We start from the raw sequence: 14786 nt of genomic DNA on the forward strand, positions 1-14786 counted from the left end.
TTGTCGAGACAGGCATTCTGCCCTCTCCTTGGACAAGTAGTCATTGGTCCATCAGCCCCCCACGGTTATAGATCACTTTCCTTACCGGACATTGCCAGTAAGATATTCTCCAAATGTTTGTTGCTTTACTCTGCGCCCCATCATGGAGACACACACTAAGGTTAAGTGAGGGAGATCATATTTCTGATTTGGAGAAAGCATTTGATTTGATAAAAACATAGTGGGGCATAATTTACATTTGATTGGGTTCCCTAATGATTTATTAAATCTCATCCCATTGTGATAAAGACATCTCAGCGTCTGTCCATTATACAAGATGGGAATTGTACATTTTCTCCTTTCAGACGTTAATTTTATTACTTCTATTGGGAAACTTAACCCACCTTCTCTGATGGGCACATTTTATAGCATGCTTCTTTATACCGAAGAGGTGGCTATTTTGGACTTAGCCCCGGCAGGTCTACAACAGGACCTGCTAAACACAAATGACTATTTTGGGAACTATAGTTTGAAATGTAATATGATAAAACAGAAACAATGGTGTTTGAGGGTGAAACCTTCTAGCTAGTTTTTAAATGAATATACAGATGAGGGGGCAGTCTCATTTTTATCTCAAAGAATCGTGTTTTGGTCAGTAATTTTAAGAAGACAGCTGAAAAGGCTTCATTAAGGATTACAGGGCTTTAAAAAATTGTATTTCAAGTTTGGGGCATTCTGATTGGACAAGTGCATGCAGGCATATAAGGCAAAGGTCTGTTGCATGATTTTTTTGGCTGAGAAATCTAGAGTGGTACAAACTGTTATGCCCTGGAGGAGTTGCAAAATAAATTCCTGTGCCAAAAAGCAGGACTCCTTGCAGATACACCTGGTAGCGCCTTATGAGCTAAATTGGTGGTGTTCAGTTTGAAGGTGTTGGGCCAGTTAAGATTTGTAATTTATTTTTTAAAAGCACATCTGGGATTTTCTGCTAATCATAGAGTGAATTTCAGTGCAAGTGCGATTGCAGCCTCCCCTGGAAAAGAAAAAATGCTTTGGGGGTTGTAAGGCACTGCCCATTTGGTTAGGGGGTGGGATATAACTAAATTTGGCAAATTTAGTCAACTCAAAATAGCTCTCTTAGAGCTTGTCCAATGGGGAGAGAGGCAGATGTCCAATATATACATAGGCTGCCCTCTTTAGCTTTATATGCAGACTTACGTACACATATAAGATTACAAGGAGAAATCTGTGAAATAAGAGCCCTAGAATGCAGGAGGCTGATTCTAATGGTACATTTGAACATACCCACGCCTCAATAAATTAAGAAGGTGTGCTGGTGGAAGCAAAAAGTGTGGCTGAAAAATAGGAGTCGAAGATTTTGTAAATTTTGTGTTACTTGGCTGCTGTTTCTCTGTTTTGCGTAAGCATGGACATGCATGGGAGCTATGTTTTATATAATGAATTGCAATGAACCGGTTTTTATATATAGCTTGTTTGAATATGTTAAAGCTGCTTTTTTTAGGCTTTTTCTATGTGAATTTTATGAAATATACATGTTTTTAAATGTTGTTAACTTAATGGAGAAATATGATTATATAAATATTGATTGAGTCATTCTGAACGGCTTCAAAAATCACTTCACGAGGGGCTTTGGAGGTTGCCTCCTAAGAATTAATTTGGAGTGTAATGGCAAATAGTGCATTTTAAAGCTCTTGAAGCGTTTTACATTGGTGAAAAAGTGGTGTGGAATAAACATAATACTTTTCTGAAGGATTTGGAGCCTCGTTCCTCTGCCCAAAAAGGATTTTAAACCAGGCTTAGAGGCACACATTGGTCAAAACTTTGAGCATGTGATGACCACTTCATAGAGGGGTGATGTGGTGTTAACTAAGTATTTGGATTACTTAATTGGCTTGTTAATTTAAATTTATTAACACTAACTTAATTGGATTTGAATATAGAGCAAATTAATTCTGAAAAATGTGGCATGATTTTACCTTATCTGACCATTATGCATGTGCCAGATGTGCAGAGCATCAAACGATTACCATTTTTCCACTAGGACACTATGTAATAAAATATAGGTGACACTAAAATTAATATTTCCAATAAATATAATGCATGGTGGCATCAAACACACACCTCACTTGTACAAAAGGTAGGGCATGCAAATTATTTAATAAAGGGAAGTTGTGTATGCATAACGCTTATTTGTCCCTTATAGCTTTACAATAAAACAGAAAATGGCAATTTTCTCCAGGACACAAACTTGGTTCAATTATTTTGCTCATGAATATATTTGTCAGCTGAGCAAAGTATCTGAAGATGACACAGTTTTAACAATGACAGTGCTAGAATAAGAAAGGACATTTACCAAAAAATAATTTGTAGGGTGGCAACAAATCTTGCATGTAAAAAAAAAAAGCCAGCTGGAACCACAGCTTGCACAGTCCAGGACTCTGTCCTGGCTATATTGCTACTGAGGTCTCATACCTTCAGCAACACCTTCTAGGCCTCCACACCATGGCCCATAGCAACTGGTGAGCAACAATTTAGGGTGCCGCGAGCAACATGTTGCTCCCGAGCTACACGTTGGGGATCACTGCTCTATGTATTCTCTTCTTCAGCCACTCTTCTCAGTGTGTCACTCTTGCTTCTTGTGACATCACCAGCCTTTTTTTTCTCATCTTCATATTCCTTTGGGAATCTCCTCCAAGAGACTCTCATCTCTTTCTACGGGGATGCATCATATAGGGTTTTCTCAATGGATACTTTGTCTCAAAGGCTCTTCGTGGAATAGGCACCATCACTGGCGTTGAGCATGTTGTAATTTCCAGCTTCCAACATATAGGCAAACTAGGGGCAGGACTTCCTGTAAAGGCATTCTGCTGCTCCTCTTCACTCCCCCCTCTGGTTGATTCATCGACCACTCTTTCTCCAGTCTCCAGATCTTGGTATTCTCTCTTGAGGAAGTGCTTCTTTGGAGTACAGATTTTCACTACTCCCTTCAGGGTTCCTACTGATTTTACATGTTCATCAACACTCCAGGTCATGTGACTGCACTGTCCCTTTGGACTGCAGTAAATCCATCATCCCACGTACTACCTATGATTTCTTGAATGCTGGAACTTTCTCCCATCAGGTGCTAAATGCTGACCTCTACACATTTTCTGATTTCTTCATCCGTCAGCTTCTTGGGTTCAAACCCTGATTCGACATCGATCATAATCTTCATTCCTACTAACTTTTTGTTGTCTTCTTGCACTGTGTGATTATAATCCTGATCACACGGAATCTAAACATTATCATCACCAATATTGCTCCCAGGAACTTGAAGATGTTCGCCACCCATTGTGGAACCCAACTGAAGATAGATGCAAACCAACTGTCATCTGCAATATCTTCTGTCTCATCTTCTATCTTATTGTGCAACTATGTCAGCAATGTTATGGCCTCTGTCAAAATCACGTTCTCATCATCATGAGAAGGTGTGAATGTGCAACATGATTCTCCGATTTTGTCACAAACTCCTCCATCCATCGCTGTGATCATATCCAGGACATATTCTGGAGGGTCATCAGTCTTATCAATTCTTCTTTGATTGCATTGAATCCCTTTTTGTGTAGTCACTGTATTCACTAGATTCACAGACAGGTGTGCACCAAATGTCACCAGCTATAGCTACTTCCAAGCATGATCACATGAAAGTGCAGTCTGGCATGAGAGCAATCAGGCTGAGGAGGAGGTGTCATGTCCACAAGACTCAGAAACCATGAGCGGACATGCAAGGATGTATGTTCACTTACCAAGCTACAGATTTCTTGAACAGCTATGTGCACCTGTGACTGAACATCTCTTTCCATAATTCTCAACCCAGGAAACCACCAGGCCAGCGATTGGAAGCAGTGTGGCCACCACCACTAGGTAAGTTGCTGGTACCTGTAAAACAACCACCATGACCACCCCTTTTTCTGAAAAAGCACAACATCTACTACTGTCTCAGAACCTGCCAAATCGCTGAAGGCAGAGAAGAGAAAAAAGACAACCTCTGCTAGTTTGTGTTGCCAGAGCTCTGAATGCCACCAGACTTGGCTTTCCTCGAAGTCATCAAGAAAGTGCTCCAGAACATTCCAGCTGAGTTTTTGCAGTTAGACCTCCTTGGGCAATACATTGTCAGAGGACAACACACACACACAGGATGGGATGGGCATCAAAGGCACCTTGGATGTGTCAACAGGATTCTTACTGGATGATAGCATCATCATCAGTTGGAAAAGATATGGATGATGACTTTCGTCATTGGGTATTTGTGGAGGGGTGCCAAACCCATAAAACAACCATTAGGCCATTGTGGGCCACTTGGAGGTGATGGTTAGCGGACCAGTATGTTGACCTGGACATCAATATGAGACCATCCTCAGGCCCCTCTGTGACATGGAGAACAGCCAGCACCACTAAGAATAACTTCTCCCAATACAAGTTCACGTCCAGGGGAACATTTGTAGGCCCATCAAGACCTAAACCAAGACAACAGTGTAGCCTCCTATGTTCCGCTTACTAAGATTATCATGCTGGACAGCTGTATGGTCCTGGAGACTATGGAAACAACCTCCAATGGCTTCCAGTTATTCTCTAGAATTCTGTAAAGGGAGGAGCAGACCCTTATCCAACTACAGACAGTACAGGCAAGGGAGTTGAAACCTTCCACATCTATGACACCCACAGATGGTTCCCTGAGCAGCCACCAACCATGTCGTTCTGCAAGTCTGTCCCATCCCCCATCCACATGAATGTGGCAAAGGAGCATGCCAACTGTAATTAATGTTTGTGCATATTTCTTGAGGTGGGTGAGGGTAGAGAGCAGAATGGGGTGTTGTTTTATTCGGAGGGAGGGGGTGTGGTGTGTGGGATGTGTGTTTTTTTAGATGTGGGAGGGGCTGGAGGTGTCAGACTGTGTTGGAGTTTCTCGATGTTGGTGGTATTGGGGGATGCACAGGTGTGATATCATTTCCTGAGGTTGGTGAGTGTGGGCAATCAGAGGTGGTGGGGTTCCTTTGGGTTGGTGGAGGTGTGTGTGGAGGGCCATGTTTGAGAGTAAATGTATATTTAGCAAAAATATCCCTTAAGAAATAGGTGTTTGAAACATTCATGACTTCAACATCATTTTGCAATACTCATTTAATTTCCTGTCAAATGTGTCCATTCCATTGTAATGTGAGAGGGGTAGTGATCCAGCCTTCCACATGGGTAGAGAGAGTTCATCATTTGTTCATGTAGGGCATTCAAGCAGGCCAGGAAATGTTTATAATATCAGAGGGGGTGCGGTAAGGGGGGTAGAGAAGTTACTCGAGAATAAAGTCCAGGTCCACCAGCTAATATTCCAAGTCTTAGATTATCCTACAAGCAGGATCTGGAATCCAGGCAGGAAATGCCAAAGTGTAGGAGATATAGATTTTTTTTGAACTAGATGATTTTATGGCCCATTCATATTCGAAACCAAATAGGTGAGAATAATAGATGCTCGACCATTTCAAGTCAAAAGATCATTTCTATCCCTCCTGCCTGTTCAATTCCTATACCATCAAATTTAGCCTCCAGTCCAATTCAAACAAATGTGAAGATGAAGGCTAGGGGGGTGGTTATAGACGAAAGAGGTTGAGGGGCCCTTGTTGATCAGGATGACTAATCAGAGAAACAGAGTTGGATGAATGAACATACAATGCCAGCCCTAAACTTTGTCCTTAACTCCCTGGTAAACGTTTTTGAACTAGTCAGTGGGGTGGTTCAGACACATTATTAGAATTGACTAGGGAAGTGGGGGAGTGCGAAAGCTCTATTGTGGGCCTGAAATCAGTCATCAATAGGGGACTGTTTACCCCACTTTCTGATCTCAAACTAGATATCAAGGAACAATCAAAAAGCACTGAGGTGACGCAGAAGATACTGGGATTAAACACAAAATGCAGTGAACACGTTAACCGCTACAGTAGATTCCCTGTGGGAAGCAGTTAATTCTAAACAACTTTCAGCAGGTGAGGGGTCTAAAAACATCCAGGTGACGGCCTCAATAGATTTGATATTAGATTTGATATTACTCCTCTTTCGGAGTACGTGATGGAGGAATTTGTCCGGCTTGCGCAAGTGTGCAAATTAGAAGAGGTTAAAGACACTCTTTGTGCATCCCTTGCTGATCTAAGAGAAGTTTAAGTACAATTGATGAGACAAATAAGATCAACAAAACAAATGAGAAAACTAAGAGGAAGTAAAAGAAAAAAGTGCAGACAGGGATCTCTTGCCTGGGCTTTCCTCATCCCAGCCTCAAAATACTAAAAATCAGAAAATATCTAAGAAAAAGAACCCAGCGACTTCTCAGTTTGTAAAAGCATTATCATTACATGAAATTCCATTGAAATGTCATAAGCCCTCAAAGTCAGCCTTGATTCCTAATTTGAACTCCCAATGTGACACCAGGAGCATTTGCATAAAAGAAACTAGAGGAGCAACAAAAAGGGGAAAAGGCATTGGCAGTGTAGATGGTAATCTACCACTGTCGAAGTGCATTCCTAAAAGCACAATTGGTATTCAAACCATGTCCCCTCCCAAACAACTTAGAATAGTCCCCATATTCCTTTGCAGTACAAAAGATTAGACTGCTGAGTCAGTTTTAAGATCAATAGACTTGCAAGAAGTAAATACTTCAGAAGAGGAAAGCAGTGGGGGGAAGATAATAGCAGCTACAGCGGTGGCTCGAGGAGAAATGAATAGCATGCTTGCGATGGGGCCAGGAGGCCTAGATCTGGATCACTCAGCTACACATGTGCTAGGAGCTCCTAGGAGCGACAATTGGGAAAGGAGATTAATGCAACCGAGGATTTGGAATATACTGCAAATCCCTTCACAATATAAAAAATCTGGATTAAGCGATTAGACGGGAGGAACAAATCAAAGATCCTAAATAGGAGCTGAATACTAGCAATTTTTTGACAAGTAGATAAGTTATTTCTCTTCTCGTCGCAAGGTATGGAATATGTCAAATTCCCGGATCATGGCAATTATAGGATAACCGAAATAGGATTGAAGTTTCTATTGGGAACAACAGCAATATTAGCAGCAGCCCCAGCATTAAGGGCATTGTAAGTGGAAGTATTGGTGGATAAAACATTAACCCACCAAAGCACTTTACAGGGAAATGGTGAAGGGGATAGTTCCAGAATGCAACGAGGAAAAACATCATTAATCTCTATGGACACAAATGCCGCAAATAAATCACTGGATTCATTGCCAAAACCTCAAAATTCAATGACAATGGTACCAGAGATAATTTCCCAGGTATTCCATATGCTGGGACGGTATGCAGTGATACAATCGCGGCAAAAATGTCACCTATACAAAAAATCGGGGCAAAAATGCTGTGGTTTGACCCGATAAAGGTGAACCCTGTTATACCATTTATAGGGTGCGGGGGGTTGCAGGGGTGTCTCCTGCTCCCCTTAAATAGTATAATGGGTCCGGGGGTTGCAGGGCTGTCCCCCGCATCCTTTACATGGTTTGCGGCGGCAAAACCACAGCATTTTTGTTGCAATATTTTGTAACCACAGCAATTTTTACTGCGATTTTAACACGTGGAACCACTGGGACTAGTCGAGGTTTCACTCTAGCATCTGGAGATGTAAAATGGCTAGGTTGGAACACCAGGGGTCTAGTTCTTTCCTAAATAAGGAAAGTAGTGATGACCTCTTTGGCAACTACGATATAATAAGTCTGCAAGAGACTTGGTTAAAGCAATCGTTTGAACTTGATGGTTTCACAATCATAGAACAGTTAACAGAGCATAAAGGATTGGGGCGACCTTCGGGAGGGCTGTTAATTGCATTGCGGAATTCAATCTTCGCAGGTATAGAAAGAATTAGTGATGATACTCCGGGTATCCTAGCAGTAATTGCCAAACTGAGGACCTTCTCAATGATAAAGACTCTTAGTGTGAGAAATATTTACTTGAATCCAGTCTCATCGTCCCTCTATGTTTTTCTGAATTGCCTTGCCCTAGTTTTGACCCAGTTACGGATCCAGGATGGGGCAGTAGTATAATATTATCTAGAAATGTTAATGCCCAGTGCATAAAATCACAGATAGTAACAGATCTATGGAGGGATCCTTCTCCGAATGGGTTGACTTTGTCGTCATTCTTAAACAACTGGAATCTTTGCATTGCCAATGGTAATATAGAGGAAGAGGTTCCACGGGCAGCGTCCTGGAGGAGGGGCTCCCAATGGTCTACAATAGACTATCTATTTTTACCAAAAGATCTTTTTAGCCTGTGCAACGAGTTTACCATTAAGACAACGGGTTTAAGTGACCACCACAAGCTAACATGTTCCTTTAAAGGAATAACTACGGAAAAGGTTAAAAGTTATGCTTCAACTCTAATTGTGAACAGTGGGAAAAATTGTCTGGTAAAGGTTGAAAGGGGTGGTTCACGCTTAAATAAGGAACTCTCAAGTAGGATTCAGGACGCCAAGTATTCGGAATACAGCTCTTTTTTTGATCCCACTACTTTTGTATCATTTCTATTGGATGTAGAGGCCCCCTAAATAATGAGGGAGGGGACGGTAAGGACTCATCAGCATAGTTTCAATCAAGAAACCTATATTAAATAAAAGAGAATTACAGAAAGAACTCAGAGGGCTAAAGTGGAAACATCTAAGCGTGGAAGAGCGGAACATCGAACAAAGAAGACTTCATCATAAATATAGGCATTGGTCGAAATCTCAGAAACATATTCGACTGCAGAATGACCGTGAAGAGATGCTGAGAGCACCGGGAAAACTTAACACCCAAAACTTCTGGGCCATAGTAAATAGGAAAGAGGGTAGGCAAGTAAATGCACTAAGTAACGTCACAGAGGAACAGGTCTGGATAAAACATTTTACGGCTCTATACGGACCATCAGAGGACTTGCTTACACAGACTCTTGCAAATGGGATTTAAATCTTACCTTAGATCTACTAAAGCATGCAATAATGAAGTTGTTGGGATCGAGAGGCCTCGGAACCAAATGGGCTAAAAAAACAAATATTTAAATCTGACATTACTCTCTTGTCAACGATTCTTTACAATCTCTTTTGTAATATAATTACCAGAAGAATTTTTCCCGAATCATGGAGAGAAGCCATTGTGATACCGATTTATAAGAAGGGTGATCGGGCAGATTGATCAAATTATCGCCCAATCTCCCTTCTTGATGCGGACAGCAAAATATTCACAGGATTGGTTCTGAGGGAATTCGAAACCTGGATAAAGAAACAAGAAATCCTTGCAAAGAACACAATTGGGTTCCGTTGAGGTTTCTCGACCACTGTGAATGGCCTGATCCTAAGTGGAACATTGTTCTAATCATTCTAGAAGGGAGAACCAATGCTATATGGAGGCTTGGTCGATCCTTCACATGCCTTCAACACTTTCAGTTGTAGTTGATTATGGCAGAAGTTAAGACAATGGGGGATCCCTGAACCACTGCTGGCTATAATAAGCAAACTTCATAAGAAATCATTTCTGAGAATAAGACTGGATGCTAAAGGTAGTCTATCAGCCAAAATTCCTATTCTACTTTCATGGGAGTGAGACAGGGCTTCATGGTACCCCATACCTTTTTTATCTATATTTGGCAGATTTAGCCAGAGAAATGTGGGGGCAAGGTCTTGCTAGTCCTACCATAGGTCTGGAAAGACTTACCTGGGTGGCTTATGCAGATGACATTGTGCTACTGGATTACACCCTGAAGGCCTCTGGAGCTTGTTAGATGTCTTGGGTCACTATGCAGTAATTAACAATTTTAGGATTAATCCTGCAAAATCAAAAATAGTCATCTTCAAACGCCTGTTAACAAGGGAGCTCTATTACTCTTGGAAAATGTTAGGTCAAGTGGTTGAAAAAGGACAGAAGTAGTATATTTAGGATTTAATATCAGATCCTTTCCCTCTAAGGGATACGTAGAGGGTATCATGGAGAGTAAGCTTTCTAAACTTGGGAGTCAAATGAAAAAATGGAACTCTAAGTACTGTAAGTTCTCTCTATCTCCATTAATTAAATACTACATTAGTAAAGTGATCCCGAGTTTGACGTACGGAATAGATGTTAATCCAGCAATTAATACAATAAATTGGGATAGGCTGTAGGCCTTATTGTGGAAATATGTTCTAATCCTGCCCCAATCCCTCCCTATCACTACTCTGAGATGTGTATTGGGCCTGCTATCCCTCCCATCATATATTGAGTGGAGAATATTGTCAGTTTTCAGACTAATCTGGGACCCACACGTTAATTAATTGTATGAGGATCTGAAAAAATAACTACTAAAAAACAAAAAACCCTTCCTAACCAAACTGATGAAATATGTCTCAGAAATATTGATCTTTTGCGGTAGCGATATTTGTGACTTGATAAACAATCCCACGCTGGTAAAAAAGCGTTTGAAAACAAATGATTGGATAAAAACGATTGATAATATGATGTAAAAAAAAAACGGACTAATACCAAACCAGCATATGATAAACCTCAGGGCTTTTTGCCTGCCTAAATAACACGCGTTACTGATGCTAGAAGTCGTAATGACTTTCTAAGATTTAGGCTCAATATTTTACTTACAAGGGAAATCCTCCACTCCAGACATATGAATAGTGAAGATAAATGCCAACGTTGTGATCTAGGGCAGGTAAGACATATCATGATAGAGTGCCGAGGTGCTCTCATGCAGAGGGTATCTAAGTTCACGAGATTTGTGCTTAGGGAGGGGTGGTTGGAGACGCAAGATTGTTGGGATCGTCTTCGTTCAGGGCACGAAAGACTTTTATGCACAACATAGCACTTTTAAAATTAAATGAAAAATAGAAGGGATTTTCTGTATCTCTCTGCACTGAATTTGTTTTTTAAATGTAAATACTGGAATTGTTATTAACTGTATATTTTTTTAATCTTTTCGTATGTGTGTGAAAAGTCGATAGAATTGGCTGAAACTCAATAAATAAAAAAATAAAAATATTTATTGTAGTTGTAGCTGTCAGACACGTTCATGACGGCAAGCATCACATCTTGATTAGAGTTAGGTGTGTAAAAAGGCACAGGGATTCATGGGCACTTTGGTTGGCAGGCCCTTTTTTACCCCAACACAAAACAATCAAAATACCATGGAGATGGCTGCAGACTCACACGTGTTATGGCCCTGGTCCTCCATGAGTAATCACCATTTGGCTTAGGGTGTCTCGGAAAGTAGCAACTCTTATTGTAAAAGTTTCAATCTTGCCGCAGGGAGAAGGGGGAGGTACTACAGGGGACAATAAATAAATATATATATAATCATGTTTAAGATTTTTTCGGATGCTCCACAAGTGATAAAAACTTAGCTCGAGCGGGTTTTATGTATGCATGTCATGGCAATACGAGATTATTGACATGAATTGACCTGTCAGGTCACTGCTAACAAGACAGCAAATTAATTTCAACACTGATGTTGCTTTTGTGAGCTGGACACATGCTGGCTGGGACACGGCCGGAGGAAAACCAGTGAACAAGTGCTCACACTGATGTTTTTATTGGGTCAGAGTTTGACCAGTGATATAAATAAAAATAAAAAACCGACCTCATCTTGTTATAACTCATGAACTGTCCGGGCACAGTGAATCAGAAGGCGGGAAAAGAAAGTGTGAGAAAACGAGGTGACATTTGTGAACAAAGGAGACAGTGTCTGTGAGAGTGAGAGAGCTGACACAGTGACCTGTACGAATAAACAGAGGCAGTAAAGTTACACTGTCAAGACATGCAGACAAAAGGACCAGACTGTTTAAAAAGCCTAAAGGCCCCACAAAGGAGACAAGCTGAGATAGTAAAGCAATTACCAGAGAGGAACGAGGCTCCCAAAAATAGGCTGAGATGGGGAAAAGGGAAAACACTGTCCAGAGGAGCAAACATTTACAGACACATGAAACATTCTCAGCTATGTTTGACCTGTCACTGAGGCTTCTAGTACGTTATGTGACAGGGATGGCATGCATTCACAATACTAAAGGACAGAACTGACGTAATTCTTTTCGCTAATTTTGATCTAGAAATGTGTCCTATATTTAATTAAAATCTACAGTTCTGAAAAGTCATTCTTTTCGCTAATTTTGTAATCTGGAATTGTGTCCTATGTATTCCAATAGGTGCGACTGAGTGAATTTGAGTGAGAAAAAATCGTTTGCATCCGTTTGAAATGACTGGAAAAGCATCCATATATTTGTGATTTTAACTGGTGAAAAGCTGGCTTTATTTTTTGTTGACAATTATTTCAACATGTGCCCTGAGGAGGGTGCTCCTGGAACCATAGTGTTTTGGGGAAGAGATCCAGAGAGCCAGATCTGGCACAATGGAAGTCAGGGAGTTTTGCAGAAGCATCTTTCTGGGGTATAGGTAGGATTCTGCAAGTGACATACTTCGATGTTTCAAAACGTTGTAAATTTGATAAGAGAAATGATGGGCGAACATGTTCGGTGATTCACTGAAGCACCGGAATTCTGTATTTTGTGTTCCCATAAACTCTGCAACTTTCCCGAGTTTAGGGGCTGCAAAGGAGGGTAGGCTTCTGCTATCCCCAACAGTGCCCTATAACATGCATCCCCGCCCTACAAGAGTCGCTGAGCCCCCTGATGGTGCATGAGGCATATTAAACCTTTTATCTATTTCTAGCACTCTTGGTCTATCCCGACTTTGCTACCTCCAGCGAAAACGAGCGCTCAACACCGAGTGTCTTCCAGCAAGGGATTCCTAGAGAGGAAAGAGCTCAGAAACCCAGTCCCTTCTTTGTGTAAAAGGACTGTTGTATAAGTGGAGAATAACGCCAAGCGGGTTGGGACAGTTGTGTACACACCGCTTGCTCCCATACCATTCTGATCCACCATTGTTGAAATGAATCATTACCTACTAAGGGCCATCATTAGATTGCCAAAACCCAACGTTAGATATAAACAATATTTTACTGATCATGGATTAATTGACAGCTGTGCCATTACTGTCAAAAGTCCCCCGTGTTCCAGAAGATTTCCAGGGTAGATTTAAATAACCGAGGTACACAAGTTCCGTTATCTTTAAGAATGTATTTATTTATTTTAGGACTGTGCGCAGGAAGATCCCCTGAACACCGATAGCCAGCGAGATATGACAGTTCAACTGTCAATTTGGTCCACGTCACACGTACAGTGAGCGAGGATGACTTGTGCGAGGAACCTCAGCGCAAGTCATCTCGCACCCCGTAGTTTACAACATACAATATCCCCATATGGATAACAATATTAAAATGAAATCTGCACATAGATGCATGTATGTGAGAAATTATAACTCACACAAGTTTAAGCTTGGCTACGTATGGCACTAGAAACGGTAGCATGATAGATAATGAACAGAACAGATGTTTAAGATTTAGAGAGATATATAATAACAAGTCTTACATATGTGCCGGGACAAATAATCTCATTGATACGTTTCGTAATCATTAAATTTCCCTGGTCTTTTCCTAATGTGGCATGTCTTGTCATTTCTGCTCTCCTGGCCGTCCCCACTGTTGTCACATCTATTATTACATGTGGGTTGCGAACTATTGGCAATCACATCACTTGATAATCTTCTCTCATCGCTAGGTATTGACACATCTTCAATTTCACTTCTACTCTCATGTTCCTCTTGCAGGAGGTACTTCCTTATATTGTTCATCATCCACTTCACTGTACGAGATGTTCCTCCTGTTACCATCCCACGCTTCAGGGTATCTCATGACTGCCACTCGTCTCATGCTCCAACGTTTACGATCACTGGTCACCACGTGTTTCTGACCCACTTTGGTAATTACAATTGGGTCAAAGTATTGTGAACATCCTTGGGTACTCTAAACGTTTTCTTGTTATTCTTACTGTGTCACTCACTTTTAATCCTTGATCCCTGCTCACATCCCTTCTGCTTAAACACTCTTGCTGATTTATTAACCAATCTGGAAAAATATCCGACCCCATATCTTTACCTCTCATCATATAGAATGGTGATATGCCTGTTAATAGGTGTGGTGTGTCCTGATGTGCCATCAATATGTTGTGTGTACCTATTTTCCACTCCAGCCCACTGGCCAAAGATTATACAAATCTGTACAATGGTTTTCAATTACATGAACGTCTATGTATTGCCTCATTTCATTCGATGACAACTGAACACCGTTGTCAGATACAATTACTTCGGCATAACCTTGCCTGGTAAAGAACTTTTCCAAAATGTCAATTACAGCACCTGTTAATATGTTATCTACAAACTCGACTTCAAACCATCTGGAAGCATAGTCAACTACTACTATCGCAAACCTATTCTCTTGCCCAAGTCTGCACATATGACCCATACAGTCTATTGCAATCTTCTCCCAAGGCTTCTCCGGAATGTCCACACTGCCAATCTCCACTTTATGTGTTTTCAAAGATTTGTCACTTACAGAACATGGAATACAGTGTCCCACCTCCGTTTCTACCATAGCATCCATTCCCAGCCACCAAAACCTTGACTTTAATCTACTTTTAGGAAGACTTCTTCACTCGGTAAAGATAAAGGGGGGATCTGTCTCTCCCCTCAAGCTAGACCCATCTCTGAGCTGCTCGACTCATCTCTGAACTTGTAATATGGACTATTTTTAGCTTCACTAGTGTGCCAACCTTGCTCCATGAGTACTATAGCATCTCTCATCTCTTGATCTTCTTTCAGACCCCTAGCCACACCTTTGTAGAAAAGACATCACAAACCGA

The sequence above is a fragment of the Ambystoma mexicanum genome, chromosome 12 (assembly GCF_040938575.1).
Source record: "Ambystoma mexicanum isolate Mex_15411 chromosome 12, UKY_AmexF1_1, whole genome shotgun sequence".
Classification (NCBI taxonomy): Eukaryota; Metazoa; Chordata; class Amphibia; order Caudata; family Ambystomatidae; genus Ambystoma; species Ambystoma mexicanum.